At 38.6% G+C, this 18,942-nt stretch overlaps 1 long non-coding RNA gene across 7 annotated transcripts in view; it reads right to left on the bottom strand.

Annotated features, from left to right (window-relative positions):
* Positions 1 to 13,062, bottom strand: part of LOC144306212 (uncharacterized) — a 62,316-nt gene extending 49,254 nt beyond the window's left edge. For 5 of the 7 annotated variants that reach the window (XR_013373223.1, XR_013373224.1, XR_013373225.1 and 2 more), the window contains exons 1-2: positions 12,790 to 13,062; positions 10,914 to 11,057 (exon numbers count right to left, since the gene is read on the bottom strand). This is a non-coding gene — a long non-coding RNA (uncharacterized LOC144306212). Of the gene's footprint in view, positions 1 to 10,913; positions 11,058 to 11,740; positions 11,850 to 12,789 lie in introns of all 7 variants that reach the window. The other 2 variants (XR_013373227.1, XR_013373222.1) reach the window with 2 other exon arrangements.
* Positions 13,063 to 18,942: the final 5,880 nt, after the last annotated feature.

Below are 18,942 nucleotides of genomic sequence, written 5' to 3'. Positions count from 1 at the left end.
GGCAGAGGTTTGTTTAAAAAGTCACCATTTTTTTTTAAAGAGATTATTCTGAGCGATAGCATTAGTACTGACGATGTGAGAAGGATTAGATCATTTTGCAAAGAAAAGCCAAGTTTGGATGTTTTGGGCCATTGTTATTAATGATATAAATAATAATAATATGAATATGCATGCCACAAATTTAAGGGAGTACAATTGTTTAACATATTCATATTGACTTTCATCACTGGGATATTAACAATATTTAGGTTAATAAGTTGAAGTTTTATGCTAGTACAAATCTCATGGAGCAAAGTGGATTGCTTTAAAATAGATCAGGAAAATGGGTTCATTTCTTATAACTTGTTTTAAAAGTCTGTCCGTACTTTGCTTTCCAGAAATAAAGTTTCATTGCAAAGAGAAAACAAAAGAAGGTTGTCTTTATTCACATACAAGGAATGACCTTTGCTGATCTTTGAATGCAACTCTACTTTTGAGCATCCGTAATGTCTACTTTCATGTTGAAGCCTCCTTGTCATTTAGCTTAAAAGCCCACAGGACTTCAGGTTTTCACCAAGGCTCAACCCTGATATAATTTAAAAGTGAGGGAGGGATGCCTGGGTGGCTCAGTGGTTAAGCATCTGCCTTCAGCTCAGGGTGTGATCCTTAAGTCCTGGGATCGAGTCCCACGTCCCGCTCCCTGCATGGAGCCTGCTTCTCTCTCTGCCTGTGTCTCTGCCTCTCATTCTCTCTCTCTCTCTCTCTCTGTGTGTCTCATGAATCAATAAATAAATATTTTAAAAAATTTAAAATTGAGGCACCGACCTGTTGCCGGGGGCGTGTTGGCTCATTCTGCAGGCCTCCGTTCTACTTGTGCTCATGCAGCCCTGAGACCCACCCGCATACCCTTTTCCAGGGGAAGACCTGTGAGTTCGCACTTTGCAGAGGTTTCCTCAAGGTTATGAGATCTTTAGAAGTTCCAATGGTAAGGGGCGCAGAGTTGCTGATATATTTTTCAACTGCCAATGTAAAAGCAGAGTGTTTTTTTGCTTTGTTTTGCTGTTGTTGTTCAAAACAGTTATTGATGAGTCTCACCAGAGAAGGAGGCCAAAGTGCGCTACCTCAGGAAGGGGTAAGATCCCTTCTATAATCTGCAGACGTCAGTTTTCCTTCCTAGATGCGGGTTCTATTATTCTAGATGTACAATTTTCTCTCTCTCTTAGTGTTTCAGTTTATGCAGCGGGCTCTGTGGTTTGCACAGAGACTACCCATTCCCCAGACCTAGGAGGGTTTGGGGGGTAATCCTAACAGAATCACGGTACCTCCTAAATTAGGCAAATGCCTCAAACAAAATGAATACCACATCAAAAGGACAGAAAGATAGTGAAATGGTGCCAGTAATTGCCTTGTGGGGCAACTCGGCTTAAACAACTTAAAGCTTGCAAACACTGCACCCACACTACCCAGAAGAATACTTTTGTTCCAGGGTTTAAATTGCAAGCTAGGGAGCCAACAAATCTAAAACCCTTCTGTCTGGGTGCCAGAGCACGCAGTGTGCCTCTGACATATGCCTATAAGTAAACCTGCATCTGGCACATCAGCAGTTTTGAATGGCATGGGTTAGTGACCAAAGTCAACTTCCCACGTAGTCCGTCACGACCAGGCCCAGATCAGCAAAAAGGCTGTTGGATCGACTAATTATATCTACTTTAAGATGACCTGTGGTTTAAAGCAGCAAAAATAGAGGCATGCTAGCAAATAAGCTGCATACCATCAAATGGTGATCACCCAGAGGGCTCCTGAGATCAAGCAAAGTAAATTTTTATCTATTTGTTCTGAGTTTGCTTCAGTGTCTAGCCCTCCATTGTGTAATCCATAAAGTCGCTTTCATTCCATTTTAAGAAATCAATTTTAGATATTTCTGATGAGTGGTGATGTCAGGCCTTACCATTTTGAGGCAAGAAATCAAAATACCAATTCCAGTCATCCACCACGCAGTGGGTAACAATGAGGCCGTGCATAAGAGAGAGGGAGAGTGGGCCTCCCATCAACGTGAGAAGTTTGGATATTTTTGCATGCCGTGATATTTTGAATGCCGTGGCCTGACACAGCTCTTAACCAAATAGTCTTGATCTAGTCCTTAGGACTCATTTTTTAAAAAGGAGCAGTGATTTAGCTTCTATCTGCTAAGAACCAATATCAAGGACCACTGAGCATGACAGACCACAATTCAAGGTTATAATGCCCAAGCCACAGATGCAAGGACAAACCTTTCCCATAGGCAAGGCGTACTCTCAGAGAAATCCAGAAATCGGTCAATCTGATGCATATCCTGTGAAAATTCTTGGCTTGGCAGGGAAGAACAATTAGGAAAGAGGTAGCACGTTTTTAGCTTTCTTTCATCTTTACAAGGGATAGAAGGATTTACAGTTCCAAAGACAATATCGCAATAAATACCGATAAGGAGATGGTAGTTTCAGTTGGATTATTTTGCCGCAGTAAAATATATTTATTTGTTTGTTCAGCCAGTCATGCAGTAGGATTTATCAGGTGCCTATTTTGTGTGAGGCATTGGGATATGTTAGCATAAGTTTCATAGAACACACAGTCTCGTGGAGAATTGAAAAGTTATAGAAATAAATGCAAAATTCAACCATGAGAAGGACTAGATAGGACAGATGTAAAATGGAGGTGGGGGCAACATTTCAAACAAAAGAAATAACCCCCTAAAATACTGCAGTGGTAAAGGAATCCATGGTGCTTGCAGAGAACTGAGAGAGTAGTGTGGGAAGACAGTAGCGAGCAAGGGACATCTGGTGAAAGATGAACCCAGAGAACTTGGTAAGATCTGGTCTTTAGGGCAATGTTATGGTCCATCCATATCATCCATGATTCATTGTTTGGAGGATTCATTACAGAGCCCCACGACAGAAAATATTTGCCATCAATTGCTGTTATTATTCATTCCTTCAACTGAGATTTCATTAAAGAAATCTTGCCACGCAAGGAATAGGCCCGGGAAGCCTCGTGGTGATCCACATGAATGTGGTCTCTGCACTCATGGAACTTGCAGCCTATCAGGAAGGACGAATGATAAATAAATACAGGTGCACCAAATGTTATAAAAGAGGAAGCACAGGGTTTATGACCAGGGAGCCTTTTCTGGAGGACGCTTCCCTGAGAAATGATTTAAGTTGATGTAACGAGGAAAACTGGAGTTAAGAATCCTAAGTTATCCACTAGAGACCATGAGGAAGAAAGTGGCAGGGGGTGAGGTTAAAGGCAAAGGGGATGTGGGGCTTGAAGCCTCAGCGACTTTGTAGCTGACAGTGACAACCGGTATGTTTTTGCTCGACCCCTAACAAGGTGGTCACCTTTTTACATTTTTCCTCTGTAGGAATACATGTGTTTTGTGGAATGAGGACTTCTTTGTGAAATAGCTCATCTTAACACATGCAGCATAGCCTGGGTCATCTCCCACCCCATGCCCAGCTGCTGTGCAAGGGCCACAGTTGCCTTTCACCACAGTTCTGTGATGGATAAGGACCCAAAGACCCTTGACGGGCCATCTTTTGTCCTTGGGCCCCAATTGAAGCAGTGGGATTCTGCATCTGGGGTCAAGGTTAGTTAAGCTGTGGTATAATAGGGCCAATGACCTACCTCTTTTTTTTTCTCCTTTGTTCTTATATTTTCTCTTTTTGGGAAACTCACATGGAAATATGTAAACCCTCTTTTTCCCATTAAACTCCTAGGGAAGGAAGGAGAGGAGGGGATTGGAAATCCTGGGCTGAAGCAGACAGATGGTGGAGTGAGCTGAAGTGGGGCTCACTGTAGTTTATAGACTTCCTAAAGTTTCCAGTTCTCTGCATCATTCTGACAAAGACTAAATTGCTCAGCAGCACTCTGTAATCTCTCCCTTTCCTGGATTGCAGCTCTGTTTCATACTGGGGATCAGACCAAAACAATAGCTATAGGACGAGGTATTGGAATGAGTGAGAATCAATCCAACCCTACAGAATCTTGCACACTTTATGTATGACATGGCTTAGACACCACTGGATACAATATAGAAGTTTGCCTTATATTCCACATCATCCTTCTAAAGGAAATGATTCTGTATTTCACACGTGGACATGTTTATGGCCTAAATGTCAGACTGTCCTAGACCTATGTCTTAATATGTTACATCTATTGTTTCAGCTTGTACTGGTTATATAGAAAGAATCATTATATTAAAGCATAAATTAAATTAATTGTGGCCCAGGAAATAAAAACTCTCGAAACAATAGTGTTAAGAAAAAAAAAAAACACAGTTTGTACAACTTCTTCTACGTTCAGTGAAACTTTCCTAAAAGCCACTTACTATTTTTAAAAGTTTTTAGTTTCACACGACTGTTCATACTGCTGAGCTAAGCAAAACTGATGTCACTTTTTCTTGCAGAAAGGAGAAAATAAGATTTATAAAATATATTCATAAAATTTACAACATAGTTTAGTCAAAAGAGTCATTTCTTACTTAATGCATTTTAAATTATTTGTGTTTATTTTAACCTCTTTCCTATAAATCTGTAGTTACTCTGGCAAGCCAAATTATAAGCATCCTGGTGGCTACTGCTCATTAGGTGGGGAGACAGGTTTGATTAGAGGGGGTGGCTTGGGTGAGCAGGGCCATTCCTTATACAGTGATGGTCTTCACACAGCGTGGTGATGAAAAGCTTGTTGGAACCCTACGAGTCCATCACTTAATTGACACCGTTTGGCGTCATTTTTTCCTCTTCATTTGCTGGTAGAGTTTTTCCTGATGCTAAAGGTTGATTTCTCCTGCTGTACTCGAATTTGCAGACAAAGAGCTCTATCAGGTACACTTCATCACCAATCTGAGTTAGAATAGGATAATTGTTTAAAGATTTTACACAGTCATGACAATCCATATGAAGAAGGTAAAATTCACTTAGTGTCCCTGTGACTTAGCAGTCAGATGAAGGAAAGAGAGCTCCTGAAGTCTTGGATTGTTACTGTTTTTTAATAGCTTTGGAGTAATTTTTATTTCTTTGTCTTTCAAGTATAATAAAAGATCAAGGATGTATCTATTTGTAGGATAAATTTCACTTTTTAAACAAAGTTTTTGTTTGTTTCCTTTGGAATGGGGCTAAGGCTAGATGATATGGCTACAGTACCAGGACAGTTCGATTTTTTAAAAAAAGTCGTTTAGAGTAAGATAATCCCCTCGTTGGTCAGAATGTCCTCAGTGTGATAGAGTAGATGCTAACCATAGCCAACTAATATAAGTGATGTAACTTTAAATCTTTTGGTCATCTGCTGTCATATAGAATAGTATTTAACTACAGACCAACCATGCGTGTATCTGAAAATTATGTGAAAACTCTTACTGACTAAAGGGAAGTTTACAGTAGAATCAGAAAGCCATTGATGAAATTATAAAGCTTATTTCATTAAGTCATTCATTTTTAATAAGCGAATGCTTTGAAGTATTACTATGCTTATGTTAAAAGAATCTTCAGGTTAATGTTAAAATGTTCACCAGGTCACTGATTTTCAACCCTATGCCCTTTTTTGATAATATGTATTTTGTGATGGTTAATTTAATCATCAAGTGGAGACCACAGATAATACCTACCTATACACATCATTTACAAAAATCTGCAATGCCATAATTATAATACTTATGAAATAAAAAATATGTAATAAAATAATATGTAAATGTAAAAGTCCGTAAATGAAAAACATGTAATAAAATAATATGTCAATGTAAAAGTCCGTAGATGTTCTGATACCACTATGCTCATTAACAAAAACACCCATCAAAATGTCTAAATTGCCCTCTCGGTATTGAGGTCATCCCTCCTGATATCCACTCCAGGAATCATGGAGTTCCCAGATATCTGGGGATATACCTGTTTTATTTTTCGCTCTGTGTCCAGTTCTAGACATGGTATTTGGCATGGACTTAGTGCTCAATATTCATACAGTGGATGTTGAATGAGCAAAAGAAGAAGAAAACAAAACAAAACAAATCCAAACCTCTTCCTTCAGGAATTTCTCATCTAGTTGGGATGGCAGTTCACTTCAGTGATACATAACGCAAAGCACTGGCTCCCCATGCATTCCAAGAACTGGGTTCATGGTGTGTGCTGCAGGAATTTAAGAAAGAGGGGACACATCCTTTGCAGGCAGAAGCTAAGGACCACTGTGGCTCTCAGACATTAGGGCAGTGGTGCAGTTTTACGCATTTAAACCAGTGTCTGCTCAGTGTAGGTGCTGGGCCAGGTGAAGAGGGAGGACGGGTTAGTAAGGCCCTGTGCTCCCAGAGCTTCCTTTCTAGAGCATTTTCAACTTCTGTGTCAGAAGCCCTGGAGGAATGGTTAAATGCATATTTCCAGGCCCAACCTCGGGTACTCCAATCTGCATTTAACCAAGTGTCAGAGATTAATTCTAACGTAATTCATGAGTCTCACTTTAAGGAACAACAGTTACGGGTGGACAAAGAACCCAATGTGTTCCTGCTGAGGATTTTCAGCATATGAAAAAGGAATGGCAACCCTTGGGGGAATTTTGAGAATCATCTTGAAAGGGACCTTCCCATAGTCATTTCATAAATAAATGAATGTAAAAGATGAGGAGTATATTTTTATGACGTCATTATAAGATTAATGCTGTTTATAAAATACCATCGTTTTAACATTCTTGTGATAGTAAAAATAGTCTTGATTAGAGGTGTTGCACTTACATGTTTTCTTTTGCTGGTATAAGAAATGGAAATGTATTGAGGATGGAAATATATTGAAGAGAAAAATAGTTCTGTTTAGCAAGATAATTTTTTTTTTTTTGAGGGCGAGACCTTTAAATATTTAAAATCAGGTTTTGTTTTTTGTTTCCTGCTCCTTGCCATCATTATAAAGGCTATTTTGACTTAAATGGTGAAACGAAGTATTATGTAATAAAGCAAGTTAGTTATTTCTTTCATTAGCAACTTTAAAAGTTGTCTTCTTAACACCATGATATACTAAAATTATTTCTAGGAATCTTTTTTTATTGTCTTAAATTTCTTTTTAAGAAACACTTTAAGGATTAACCAAAAGTGTTTACAATTTTTCTCATTAGGTTAATACTTTATTTTCATTACCTTGAAGTTTTTAACTGTAATTAAAATCATAATGCGTCTCATGACACATGCCCTTCTAATAGTATACAGCTGATAAAATTTTAAATATGGAGTAGCTGCCCTGTTTACAAACAGAAAAGCTTAATTCTTAAGATAGCAAAGACTTAACATAGGTTTTTTTGACTTTATATATTTGAATCCAGTTTTTTTTTTAATCCAGTTTTTAAAAAGATAATGGGTGGAAGCAGAATAAAAGAGTTTTCAAGTTTTATTATAATATACCATGGAGTTCCAAGTAGAGGGGAAACAGTGACTCTGATAAAGACCTGCAGTTGTAGATAATTCATTGCCTGTTCCTTTAGGCACTAGACCCCCACCCTGACAGAAGCTCCCTGCCTAAACTTCATCCTCCTGAAAATGAAATCAGTCCACCACACACAATCCTAATTTTGAATCAGAGATCATCTGCCTTTTTTTTTTTAAATAATTGATTTTTTATGTAATTGATATATTTAAATCAATCACAAATTCACACATTAGAGAAAGCAATCAACTGATAGCTCCATCAATAGTTCTGTGTGACACGTAAACAATTGAGTTTATTAATTTTCTGAACTGAATTTTTTCTTTTTCAGCTGGTTTTAGTGAAAGGAACACTCAGCTTATTTTTTTTTTATGAGAGAATTTATAGGGCCCTGAGGATTATAGCTTTCCTTCTTTGAAAACTAGTGATTCTCTTAGCACATTGAAAGTAAGCAGGATGAAAAAACACAATGTTCAGTTTATTGTTTTAAGCTTACAAATGATAGGAAGGTTGCCTTTGTATGTTTTGCGATAGTCCCATGAGGTATGAAATTAAATAAATTGCATTAATTAAGATCAACTTACAATGGAGGACTAGGTGCATCATTTTTTTTTTCCAAAAACTTTTCCAAAGGTAATCTGTATGGGGAGAATTCTTTTACTGAGATGTATTTATTTTGTAGGTATAAATTCAATTGGGTAAAGAATATTCTGAACAATTTGTAATTTTCAGTTGGATTTCCTTATTTTATTTGTGAGTGCTGAAAATCCATAGAACAAAATTTGATTCAATTTCCATTTAGACCCTTCCAAGGAGATTCAGTTATGGAAGTGAGCAAAAAAATCGCATCGTGAGAGGGCCTTCCTCTTTCTCATGTACTCTCAGAGTGTGGACATTTCAAAAAATGACCCAGCACGTGTTCCATTCAAATAGAGAAATGATTTTTAACATCAACACATGTAGATTTCCATAGGCTTTTTAATGCTCACATGATGAGTAAATATTCAAGAAGTTAGGTACAATTACACACAGATAGGCACACGCACAGGACTGAACCAGAGCAGTTGACAGTGGTGTATGGGACTGACCCAAACTGAACTGATAATCAAGTGGAAATGTGTGAAGAGTATGCATTCGTGAGATCAACCACAGTTACACGAGATATGATAATATGACACAGGCAGAAGTCCTCCTGCCTTGTGTTGCACTGAAAGTCCAAGAAAGTTTGGCAAGTAGAGCCTCAAGTCCTGTCCAGAGAATCCAAAATCATCACCCATGGAGCTTAATTCTGAATTTCCGGCCCAGACAAAACTCCGATTAAATTCAATGAGTGTTTCTCATTTTAGAAAGCTGTGCATGTGCATGCCATGTTCTTTTCTTAGATAAAAACATACCCACAGCTCCTTCCATACAAAATGAAACCAAACACATTTAGAACACATGTAAGCCATTTCTCTATGGGAAAGGCCATTTGTGGTTAACACAGAAAGTATTTATGGTTTCACTGTTAATTGTGGTTTCTTTGTATTAGCCAAAAAAGGTAGCATTTTTCATGGTAGGAATAGTATGAAAGCAATAGCCTTTCTAAAAAATGTTCGAATTTTCTGGGGCATGAGGAAGTGACTGAATTTATGATATCTTCTAAATACCAAGCGTGTATATACAACCTACAGTTATGTTTTCAATCTGAATAAAAGTTTATTTAAAATGGTCTTAATTGCTCTTTGGAATTGGTACATTTCCACAAGTTGAATCTGTATAATCAACATTATATAATATTTAAGGCTCGGGTACATTTTAGTTTCTTATTTATAATTGTTATCCAGGGACATTAAAATTTCATTCTGGATCAGTGCTATTTCTGGAGATTGTTAATTTCAATTTCTTTTGGAAATTGTTAATTTTACAAATGTTATTTTGTAAATGTTAATTTATTTAATCAGTCAGTGGGATTTATTCCTTCTTTCCTTCCTTCTTTCTTTTTACCCCTCCTTTTTTTTAATTAAAAACTGAAGAATCATTGCAGTGTTGAAATATTTTAATTATTTCATATTGCAAATATATCATTTTAGTTTTAAACTGCATTTTGGCAAGGATTCTATATGTGGATGAATGGATTCAAAAGAATAATTAAATACGAAAGCAGATTAATTTGAATGTACATTTGTGGGGCTACATACTGAAATTTTTTAGCAAGCACTTCCACAAGTGTTTTAACATCTGAATGCATCACATATATATTATTATAGGGTGGAAAGAGACAATTGTGATCGTTAGGTCAGTCACCAGAGTACTTAGGTAGATTTACATATCAAGCAGTTTTTCTTTAGGTATTGGAAGCTTTTATTACATATACAAAATAATATATTTTATAAATTTCATCATTATATAATTTTATTGATAATTTTAGAGGAAGCAAAGATATATGGATATTAGATTGAATTTTATTAAATTCCTAAGAAAAAACAAGTATTGCCTCTTTCTGAGAGTGAGAAACATTCTTTATGAAAACGCTTAAAGTATAATTTATCAATTTAATTACATACACTTATGTATATCTCATGAATATATGTGAAACCGAGTCTAAATGAACATTTTACGATGTTAAATGCAGTTTTCCAAAGATCTGTATTTATTCAAAGATCATGTAAATGGCCATTAACTTCAATAAATATTGCTGTGTCCTTTGCTAAGCATTTGTATAATTCTGGGATTTAATTTAATAGTGACAAACATCAAATTCACTGGTACACTTAGACTGCACCTACGTTAGTATTCGAAACATTTCCATTAAAAAATTTCAGAGGTTTTTGGTATATATTTTGTCTTTCCTTTTTCTTATAAATGGAAATTTAAACTGGAATATATTATTCTATATGAAATTTATTAACCTTGATTTGTTGATGTACCATAAAACTTTATGCACCTCAAATAATATTTTAATATATTTTATACAGTGTATAATAATTGAATATTAGTGTAACATATTTGACATGAGTTTTTTAAATTTGTACAGCAGTTTAAAACATATTGATAACCATGAGATATGTCTTTCATGTCTCCTTGTGATTTTTATTTGAAAATCACTCACATTCGAAGACCGACTGTACAGAGAATAAACACTTTTCTGTGACATCTTTACGAAAAGGAATAAACCTCAGACCAGAACTTCCTTTTCACAAATGTTCCATCTTCTTCTTATGCTACTGACATCAAATGATTTCTGATCCCAGATACAACTGTCTTTTGCACAGCAAAACGTAATGTTTCTTTTCACTATTATTTTCATGTATATTCAAATACTGATGTAAAAGAACCAGAGAATAATAAATCAGTCTTTACGAAGAGGTAACATTTTCTCTAGGTGTAGGCAATAGGTAGTGACAGTCGGATTCATGCAAAAGTTTTTCATTCCTTGCTGTTCACAAATATGTAAAAATAGGCATTCCTAGTGTCCGCGTATTCCTTAGGCTTTAAAGTCACATTTTGTCAGCCGAGCTTTCTTACCTTCCCTCACTGACGCCTGAGAATCCGCAGACTCTGCGGCTCTGCTCCTGCCTTGTCATCTGCTGGCGTGGCGCATGTCAGTCTGTAGGGGGCACTCCTCAGCTACCGCAGACTTGATCTTGTGCTCAGTCCTTTTTTGTGGCTCTGAGACATATTTAATATTCATTATTTTATCAAGGCATTTAGGCTAAAAAGACTTCATAGCTCATCCTTAAAGCACGTATATCCATAATTGAGTAAAAAAAGAAATCCCACAGAGGTATCAAGGTGGGCATTTGGGTTCCTGGGGATGTGAATAAAATTTTAGAAGGCTGCCTCGTAGCTGGGTAAATAAGTACTTTTCAGAGCTCTCCTCTTGTTATTCTTTTCTTCTTGGAGCTCAGGGTAGATTTTTATAATACCCAGATTTTTATGACTATACCTCAAGTCTCGTCTCTTTGCCTTAAGGACTCCCAGGGAGCAGGGTGTGGAATGATCATGATTTATGTTTGGGAAGAGGAACCACAGAGTTTTTACATAGAATTATGTGCCCTACACTGAAGCTTATAAACAGCTTATCTTTAATGGGAGTGAAATATTGAATTGAAGATTGTGTGTGGCCTCTTCTCCACTGCCTTCCCTCCACTTTCACTTCCCTGACTTGCCTGGCGTCCCAAGCACACTACTTGTGTGGCAATCCTAAGATCCCTTTCCGTACATAATGACATGGGCCTCTCATGTGCCTCTACCTTCCTGGTTCACTGCAGCAGCTGGTGCAGCTGCTTTGTTTTTTTTTTAATTTTTTAATTTTTTTTTTATTTTTATTTTTTATGGCTTTCCATACTCACCTCTCCACGGGACCGGTAGCATTTACTAGTCTGGTGTGTTGGGGACTTCCTTTCCGTCCACATCCAAGCTCTGTCTTGCCTCTGGGCCTCTGCTGCCCTCCCTGGCTCCCTGCTAGGGGGAATGCAGCTCCCTTGAGGACCCCACTCTCCTGGCTGCTGTCTGGGACCGGCCCCTTCCCTTGGGACGGAGACCCCCTCACTTCACCAGGCTCTGGCTGCTATCCCAGCAGTGGCCTCCTCTCCCTCCTTGTCATCAGACTCTTCTTCTCTGTGTTGTAATTTCTCCTACTTTGAAAAGAATCCCTCTCTTCACCCCCACTTTTCCAATCTGCGGTCTCTCCTTTCTCAGTTTTCTTTTAGAGCAGAACCCCTCGGAGAGTTGTCCTTGTTGGATATCCCTGGCTCCTGCCCTCCTGTTGTCCCTTCCCCCTACTTGCTCCACTGACTCTCTCTTCTGCAGTCACCTCCGAGTTGCTACACCCAATGATCAGTCCTTGAGGCAACATTTTCCCCCCACCAGGGATCACTCCCAACTCCCTAAAATATTTCTTTCATGGAGCTTCTAGAAGCTAGACTGTCTCTTGTCCTCTGAACCCCCCAGTAGCTCCTTTCCTATTCCTCTGATAGTCGTGTGTTATCTCCTTGAACTCTGAGGGGCTGTCCTCAGGCCCCTCTTCTTTATTTATATTCTCTCTCTCTCTCTCTGCTTATTGCATCTTCTCTCAGGAATGTCATCTATACTCTGAAAAATCTTACATTTACTTTTAGTCAGGACCACTCCCCTGAACTCTGACATGTATATTCAACTGGTTTCTCTCCCGCGTGTTGCTACTTGGATGTCTAGTAGACTTCTGAAACTGATCTCCATTCTACCCATCCCCACCCCAAACCAACCAAACAACCAACCAACCAACCAACCAACCAACCAACCCACTTCATCACAGTCTTCCCGTCTTAGAAAAGAGAGTTTTCTCAGTATAAAACCCCAGGCTATATGACAGTCCAAGCCATTGTCATCATTCCCTGCCTCTGTCCTCTCCAGTACACACCTGCATCAATCAATATAGCTGTAGTTCAATGTCAGCTCATTTCAGTTCTTTCTTCAGAACCAACTGGTGGCTCCCCATCTCAAACTAAAAGCCACAGACCTCTGGATGGCCCAGCAGTTACTGGGTCTGGCCCCTGAGACACCTCCTGGCCTCATCCTCTCCTCTCCTCCCGAGCTCGCTTCATGTCAGCCACACACACAGCCTTGCAGTTGCTTAATCCTTCTATGTCTTCAGAGGCTCTTCAGTTGTGATTTTCTCTGTCTGGAGTGCTCTTCTCCCAGGGGGCTTTATGACTCACTCCTTTATGACCCTAAGATCTTTCCCCTAACATCACTTTCACAGTGAGGAGGACTTCCCTGCCCACCTTATTTAAAATAGGCCACCGTCCCTACCCTACTGGACACCGCATTCTCTATTCCTACTTTCTGCCTTTATTATTTGCACTTATTATTTGCACTTATTATTTGCACTATAGCACTCCTCTTTTAATCATTTGCCTACCAGAGATTCGCTTACTGGTCATTGTTTTCTCCCATCGGTATGTGCCTTCCAGGGGCAGGTGTTTTCTTTTTTCTTTCTTTTCTTTTTTTAAAGATTTTTTTTATTTACTCATGAGAGACACACAGAGAGAGGCAGAGACAAAGACAGAGGGAGAAGCAGGCTCCCTGTGGGGGCCCAATGTGGGACTCGATCCCAGGACCCCAGGATCATGCCCTGAGCCAAAGGCAGACGCCCAACCGCTGAGCCACCCAGGTGCCCTCAAGGGCAGGTGTTTTCAAAGTATATCTTCTGTGGCATCCCACTGCCTAGAAAGATATTTGATACGTGATAGACTCTCAGGAAAATGTGCTGAATGAATGAACCCATTTTAGTATATACCACCTGTGGAAGGATCAACATCCAAATTTGGGATCCAACCAGGATTTGAATTATAGTCTGTCTCTTCTGTTTTAAAACTTGCTTTCTGATTCAAAAGAACTTTTCAAAGTGATGTCACTTTATTTTGCGTTGGTATCTTTGGTTATTCTCTTCAATTAACTTTGAACATCTTTTCATTTTTACCTTTAAGAAATATCTGATGCAATAATGCATTAGACTTTAGGACTTTTTTTTGTCCTTTGGAAGAGGCTTTTTTTAGGGGGCTTTGTAATTGGGCTTAGGAAAGTCATATCCATGAAGATGGACTTTCCTGCTGTTAGTAACATGAAAAAGCACTCCTGATTTGGACAAAGTTTATTGAGCAGAAATATTTATGCAAAAGGCTTCTTTTTTCTACAGAATTTTGGGGAATTTGGTGAAGTAATTGATTACAAGCCCTTATCTTTCCTTTCCTGTTCTCCTTGCCTGCCCTTCATACCCCAATGACCTCAAGATTATGGTGACCACATGGGATCACATTTCTCCTACAAGAGGTGACATGTTTAATTCTGTGCATCAAATTATATGACCACATGGTGCAACTTTACCTGCATAAGTGCAGAAGGAGCTATGCAGAAGGAAATCAGCATTCATTTAGGTCAGAGATTATGCTAGACCTTTTTCATATTTCAGTTTATGTAATCCTTAACACAACCCATTATACAGATTGAAACTTGGAAAGATTGGATAACTTGCCCAAAACCTCAGATCTAGGATATTAGGGTCCTGGGATTCAGAGATTTGTCTGTTCCTCAACCTTATATTCCTTTCAGTGTATTATGCTGCCCTCTGTATTATCAGCTTGATATAATTTACTATAAACTCTGAAATGCTTTTTAGGCAGTTTTCAGAAAGTATTACGTGTGTGTATTAAATTTTGACACTCAACAAGTGGACATAGCTATGCAAGATAATAATAACTGCCATTTATTGCACCAGGTCTTTTTTTTTTTAAGATTATTTATTTGAGAGGGAGAGAAAGAAAGTGTATGTGGAAGAAAGAGTGGAGGAGGAGCAGAAGGCTAGAATCTAAAGCAGAAAGCAGCCTCCCTGCTGAAGATGGAGCCTGTTGCAGGACAATGTTATGACCCCGAGGTGATGATCTGAGCCGAAATCAAGAGTCTGACCCTTAACTGAGTTTCCCCAGGTGTCCCCACACCAGGTCTTTTTCTTTTTCTTTTTCTTTTTTTAATTTTTATTTATTTATGATAGTCACACAGAGAGAGAGAGAGAGAGAGAGAGAGAGGCAGAGACATAGGCAGAGGGAGAAGCAGGCTCCATGCACTGGGAGCCCGACGTGGGATTCGATCCCGAGTCTCCAGGATCACGCCCTGGGCCAAAGGCAGGCGCTAAACTGCTGCGCCACCCAGGGATCCCACCAGGTCTTTTTCTAATCTTTTGTTAAACATTATTTTTAATGTTTACAACAATCTAATAAAAACATTCTTCTTCACCAGAAAAAAAAATTCTCTAGCAACCATGTTGAGAAAAAGTGGCATAAATAGGGGACCCTTGGCTGGGGGGTGGGTGGAACATGGCACTCTTGATCTCAGGGTTTGTGAGTTCCAGCCCCACGCTGCATAGAGAGATTACTTAAAAATTTTAAAAGAATCTTTAAAAAGTGGCATAAATAAAATGAGTTTGGTAAGATGTAAAGTAAAACATACTTGAGACATAGTGTATCCAAAATACAGTTGTTTCAACATGTAATCAATATTCAATAAATATTGGGATGTGTGACATTCTTCAAAAAATGTTTACAAAATCTGAAAATGATGTATTGTCATCATCATCATTTTACAGAGAAGGAAACTGAGGCTCATCGAAGTAATTTTCCTGATTTTCAAGATGCTGATGCCTGCTTGGGCTGTTACCTAGAACAACACTGGATCCGATTTTTAAATTTTTTATTCCTTTACCTTATTCAAGTATCTACTCAAATATCACCTTATCAGGAAGGCCCTCTCTAAGTTACCTAGACAGTGTTACCTCTATATAATGTCCCCTGGCCTGCTTAATTTTCTTATAACATGTATTATCACCTATGTATTATATATTTCCTGATTTGTTGTCTGCCCTTCCCAGCCAAAATACAAGCTCTGTGAGTTGAGGAACGTCATTTCTGTATCCACCATCATTCTGTTAAATATCACTCCCACTGATATGAATAAGTGTGGAGCTGAAAGTGTAGGTGAAATTTTGATTAATATGAGTGAATTGAATAAAGAGGATAAAGGAAACTTTGAATACAAGAGAATACAAGAGAGAGGACTAGAACAGAATAGGATGGTCAGATTAGGAGCATTGAAGAAATGTGAGGGTTTTAGATTCTCCTGAAAATGGACCTTGTGAACACAGAAAGGAAGATTGCCCTTTCACGTAAGGTGACTATGGGACTTATAGAAGAAAGTACTGTATGTTTGTGTCAGAGAAGATTATTAAAATTCTCAGCATCTGTTGTTTGGAGCAATAAGGTTTCAAAGTCGATGGGAATTCAGAATCTGAGACATAACTTTGAAATAAAGAGAAAGAGACTATTTTGGGGATAACTACAGGAAGAAGTTTTTGGTTGGAGAGTTCATCTGAAGATATGCAAGTTACTAAGTAATTGAAGGTACCTATAATAATTCATACACAAAGGAAAAGAAAATGAGAAAAAAAGAAAATCTGCAGAGGAAATTAGGGCACAGAGACACAAAGAAACTTGCTTAGGGTCACAGGGCTTCTGAATGGCAACTGAGTCAGAGTAAGAAACTCTGGCTGGTGGTTGCTCAGGACCCACACTCATGCCCATTAGGGTACCTGATCTTTTCTGACAACATTCTCTTGACACTGAGCTTTTAACTTTTCTTTTTTTTTTTTTTTGCCTACTGTGGCTTGCCACTAACATTGCTCAGCTACGGTGAAGCAACCGTTAAGTGACTGGCAGCACAAAGGAGCTTTCCTGACTTGGCTCTCTAGGAAAGAGAGTCATCAAGAATTCTTTGAATGATTAAGTGATCACTATTGCTTGATAACTTGGCAGTGGAAAATCAGAGACCTTGGCAGGGACAACTTCCGAGAAAAAAAAAAAAAGAGTTTTAATCCTTATTAATGAGATTTAAAAAGAGCTGAGAGAAAGGAAATGTATGTAGCGTGGGGAAGTTTTAAATCCGGATCTTCTTTTGATAGGGGAAGGTGCAGTGGGGGCTCTGTGTGTCATCTCGAGTCGCTGAGGATCCTGAATGCACTGAATATGTTAGGGATAAGTGAAAGAAATATAGCATTGGAAAATTATTGCAAGAGAAGAAAATAATTAAGAAATGAAGTTTCCCAAAAGATGTAGAGACTATATTTCAGATGACAGAGGAATAAAAGTTAAGGGGAAGATGTATAATTAATCATGGTTAATCACCCATCCATCCATCCAGCCACCCATCCATCCAGCCATCCAGCCATCTAATCACATCCTACATATCTGAGAATTAAACAGTGATGGCAAAGGAAACAATAAATTGATCAGGAATGGCACATAGGCATCCTGTGAATCATTGATTTTAACAGAATCAAAAAGACATTTTATTGGAAATAAACTTTTCAATGTTATTTATAATTAAATATAAATGGTTGCTATCCAGATCTGAACACTTTCTTTATTGAGAATTATGCTATCAAACATGTGGCCCTTTCTATTTCTCATGCTCTGTATTAACAACATACACTGGCTGTGAGAACTGACACACACACGGATATGTGTGATTTTTAGGGGGGAAATCGATGACCCAGTGATTAGAAATACCTGCTTATTTATGACTGATGATAATGCAGCCACTGCTCCTTGCATTTATAAGTTGTATATATGGTAGGGACGATGTTGGAAACTTGTCCATAAACAGGTAGCTCTCTTTCCATGAGCCCTCCCTAGTTGTGGAGAATCATTTAGAAACATGTAAAGTCAACTGTGAAATTAGCACACTGTGAAACGCATGTAATAGTGATGCTAAAATCAAAGTTACCTCTGCCTGGCGCCACGAGCAACTGTATCGGCAGAGCTTTGTACGTCTTACAGAGCCAGCATGTGGTATTAAGTATTTGTTGAAAGCTGGACTCAGAAAATGAAGAGCTCTTTTCCCATCTAAGAACAAGTGTTCATGCATTCTGTGCCTTTCAGATTCATTTAGGAAAATATACTTTATGTGCCTTTATGTTACTATTCTCGGCTCTGCCTTTCTGCCTTATTATACCATTTCCTTTTGCCCATATATACCATTCTTTGCCTGCTACATGACAGATGTGCTTTTTGGCTCCTCCTCCTTCATGACACTGTAGAATTATGCCACATTTCTTAGGTTGAGCTTGAATTTATCTTTAGAGAGTTGTTTCTTCTTGCCCTGACTGCAGTTTTTTCAGTAGAGCATGTATGGCTTGGCAAGTGTTGGGGAGTGTCCAAGAAGTGGCTCCCTGCACTGTAGCGAGCATCCATCGTGTTCGAAGGGGCACACCAGAGCCCCGGGCTTCTGTCTTCTTGATCTTCATTCTAGTTCCATTAATTGTTTTATGAAGGGAGAGTATTTTCTGCTCCTCCCCACTCTAGCTACCAAGGGCTGCAGACTGTTTTTGTTTTCTGGGTTTTAGAGAACAATTATAAAAGTATGCGATATGTGACTTATGGTACATTCTGACTCCAACATGATAGTTTTTTTGTTTTGTTTTGCTGCCATTTAGGAAACGTGTTAACTCCTTTCTGCTTGCTCTTCCTTTGAAGCCCCATTATGTGAAAGATCTCCAATGTGAAATGAATCTGGGTTTTGTTGGATGTCAGGCCCATAAGAGATGAGAAGAAAATCTCCTGAAGTAGATAGCTTATCTCTTTTGATCATTACATTGGGATTTACATGGGAGAAGGAGGCAGATACAAAAGAATGCCCAGAGTAATATGGGTCAGGAAAGAGAGGAAAGAAGTTGTCCTCCGTAGGAGACAGGTAAGCATTTGCTGTATACCATGGGTCCAACCTGGACCTTTGGCACTTTTCCAAAAAGGAATAGCAGTGGTTATTAAGGCCAGTAGCTGGCTTCAGAAAGGGCATCTCATCTGGTCTCCATCTAGGAACACTGCAATGAATGAGATTCGAAGGCTCCCAGCTATGCACATTTTGGGAGGTTGGAGAAGCAACTTTAGAAATGCAGAGCACTCTGGAAATAAAACTACCATTCATCCCAAACACGGAGAGGTGCTAGTCTGACAGAGCCTGTATC

The sequence above is a fragment of the Canis aureus genome, chromosome 36 (assembly GCF_053574225.1).
Source record: "Canis aureus isolate CA01 chromosome 36, VMU_Caureus_v.1.0, whole genome shotgun sequence".
Classification (NCBI taxonomy): domain Eukaryota; kingdom Metazoa; phylum Chordata; class Mammalia; order Carnivora; family Canidae; genus Canis; species Canis aureus.
This window is presented reverse-complemented; position numbering and strand designations above follow the sequence as displayed.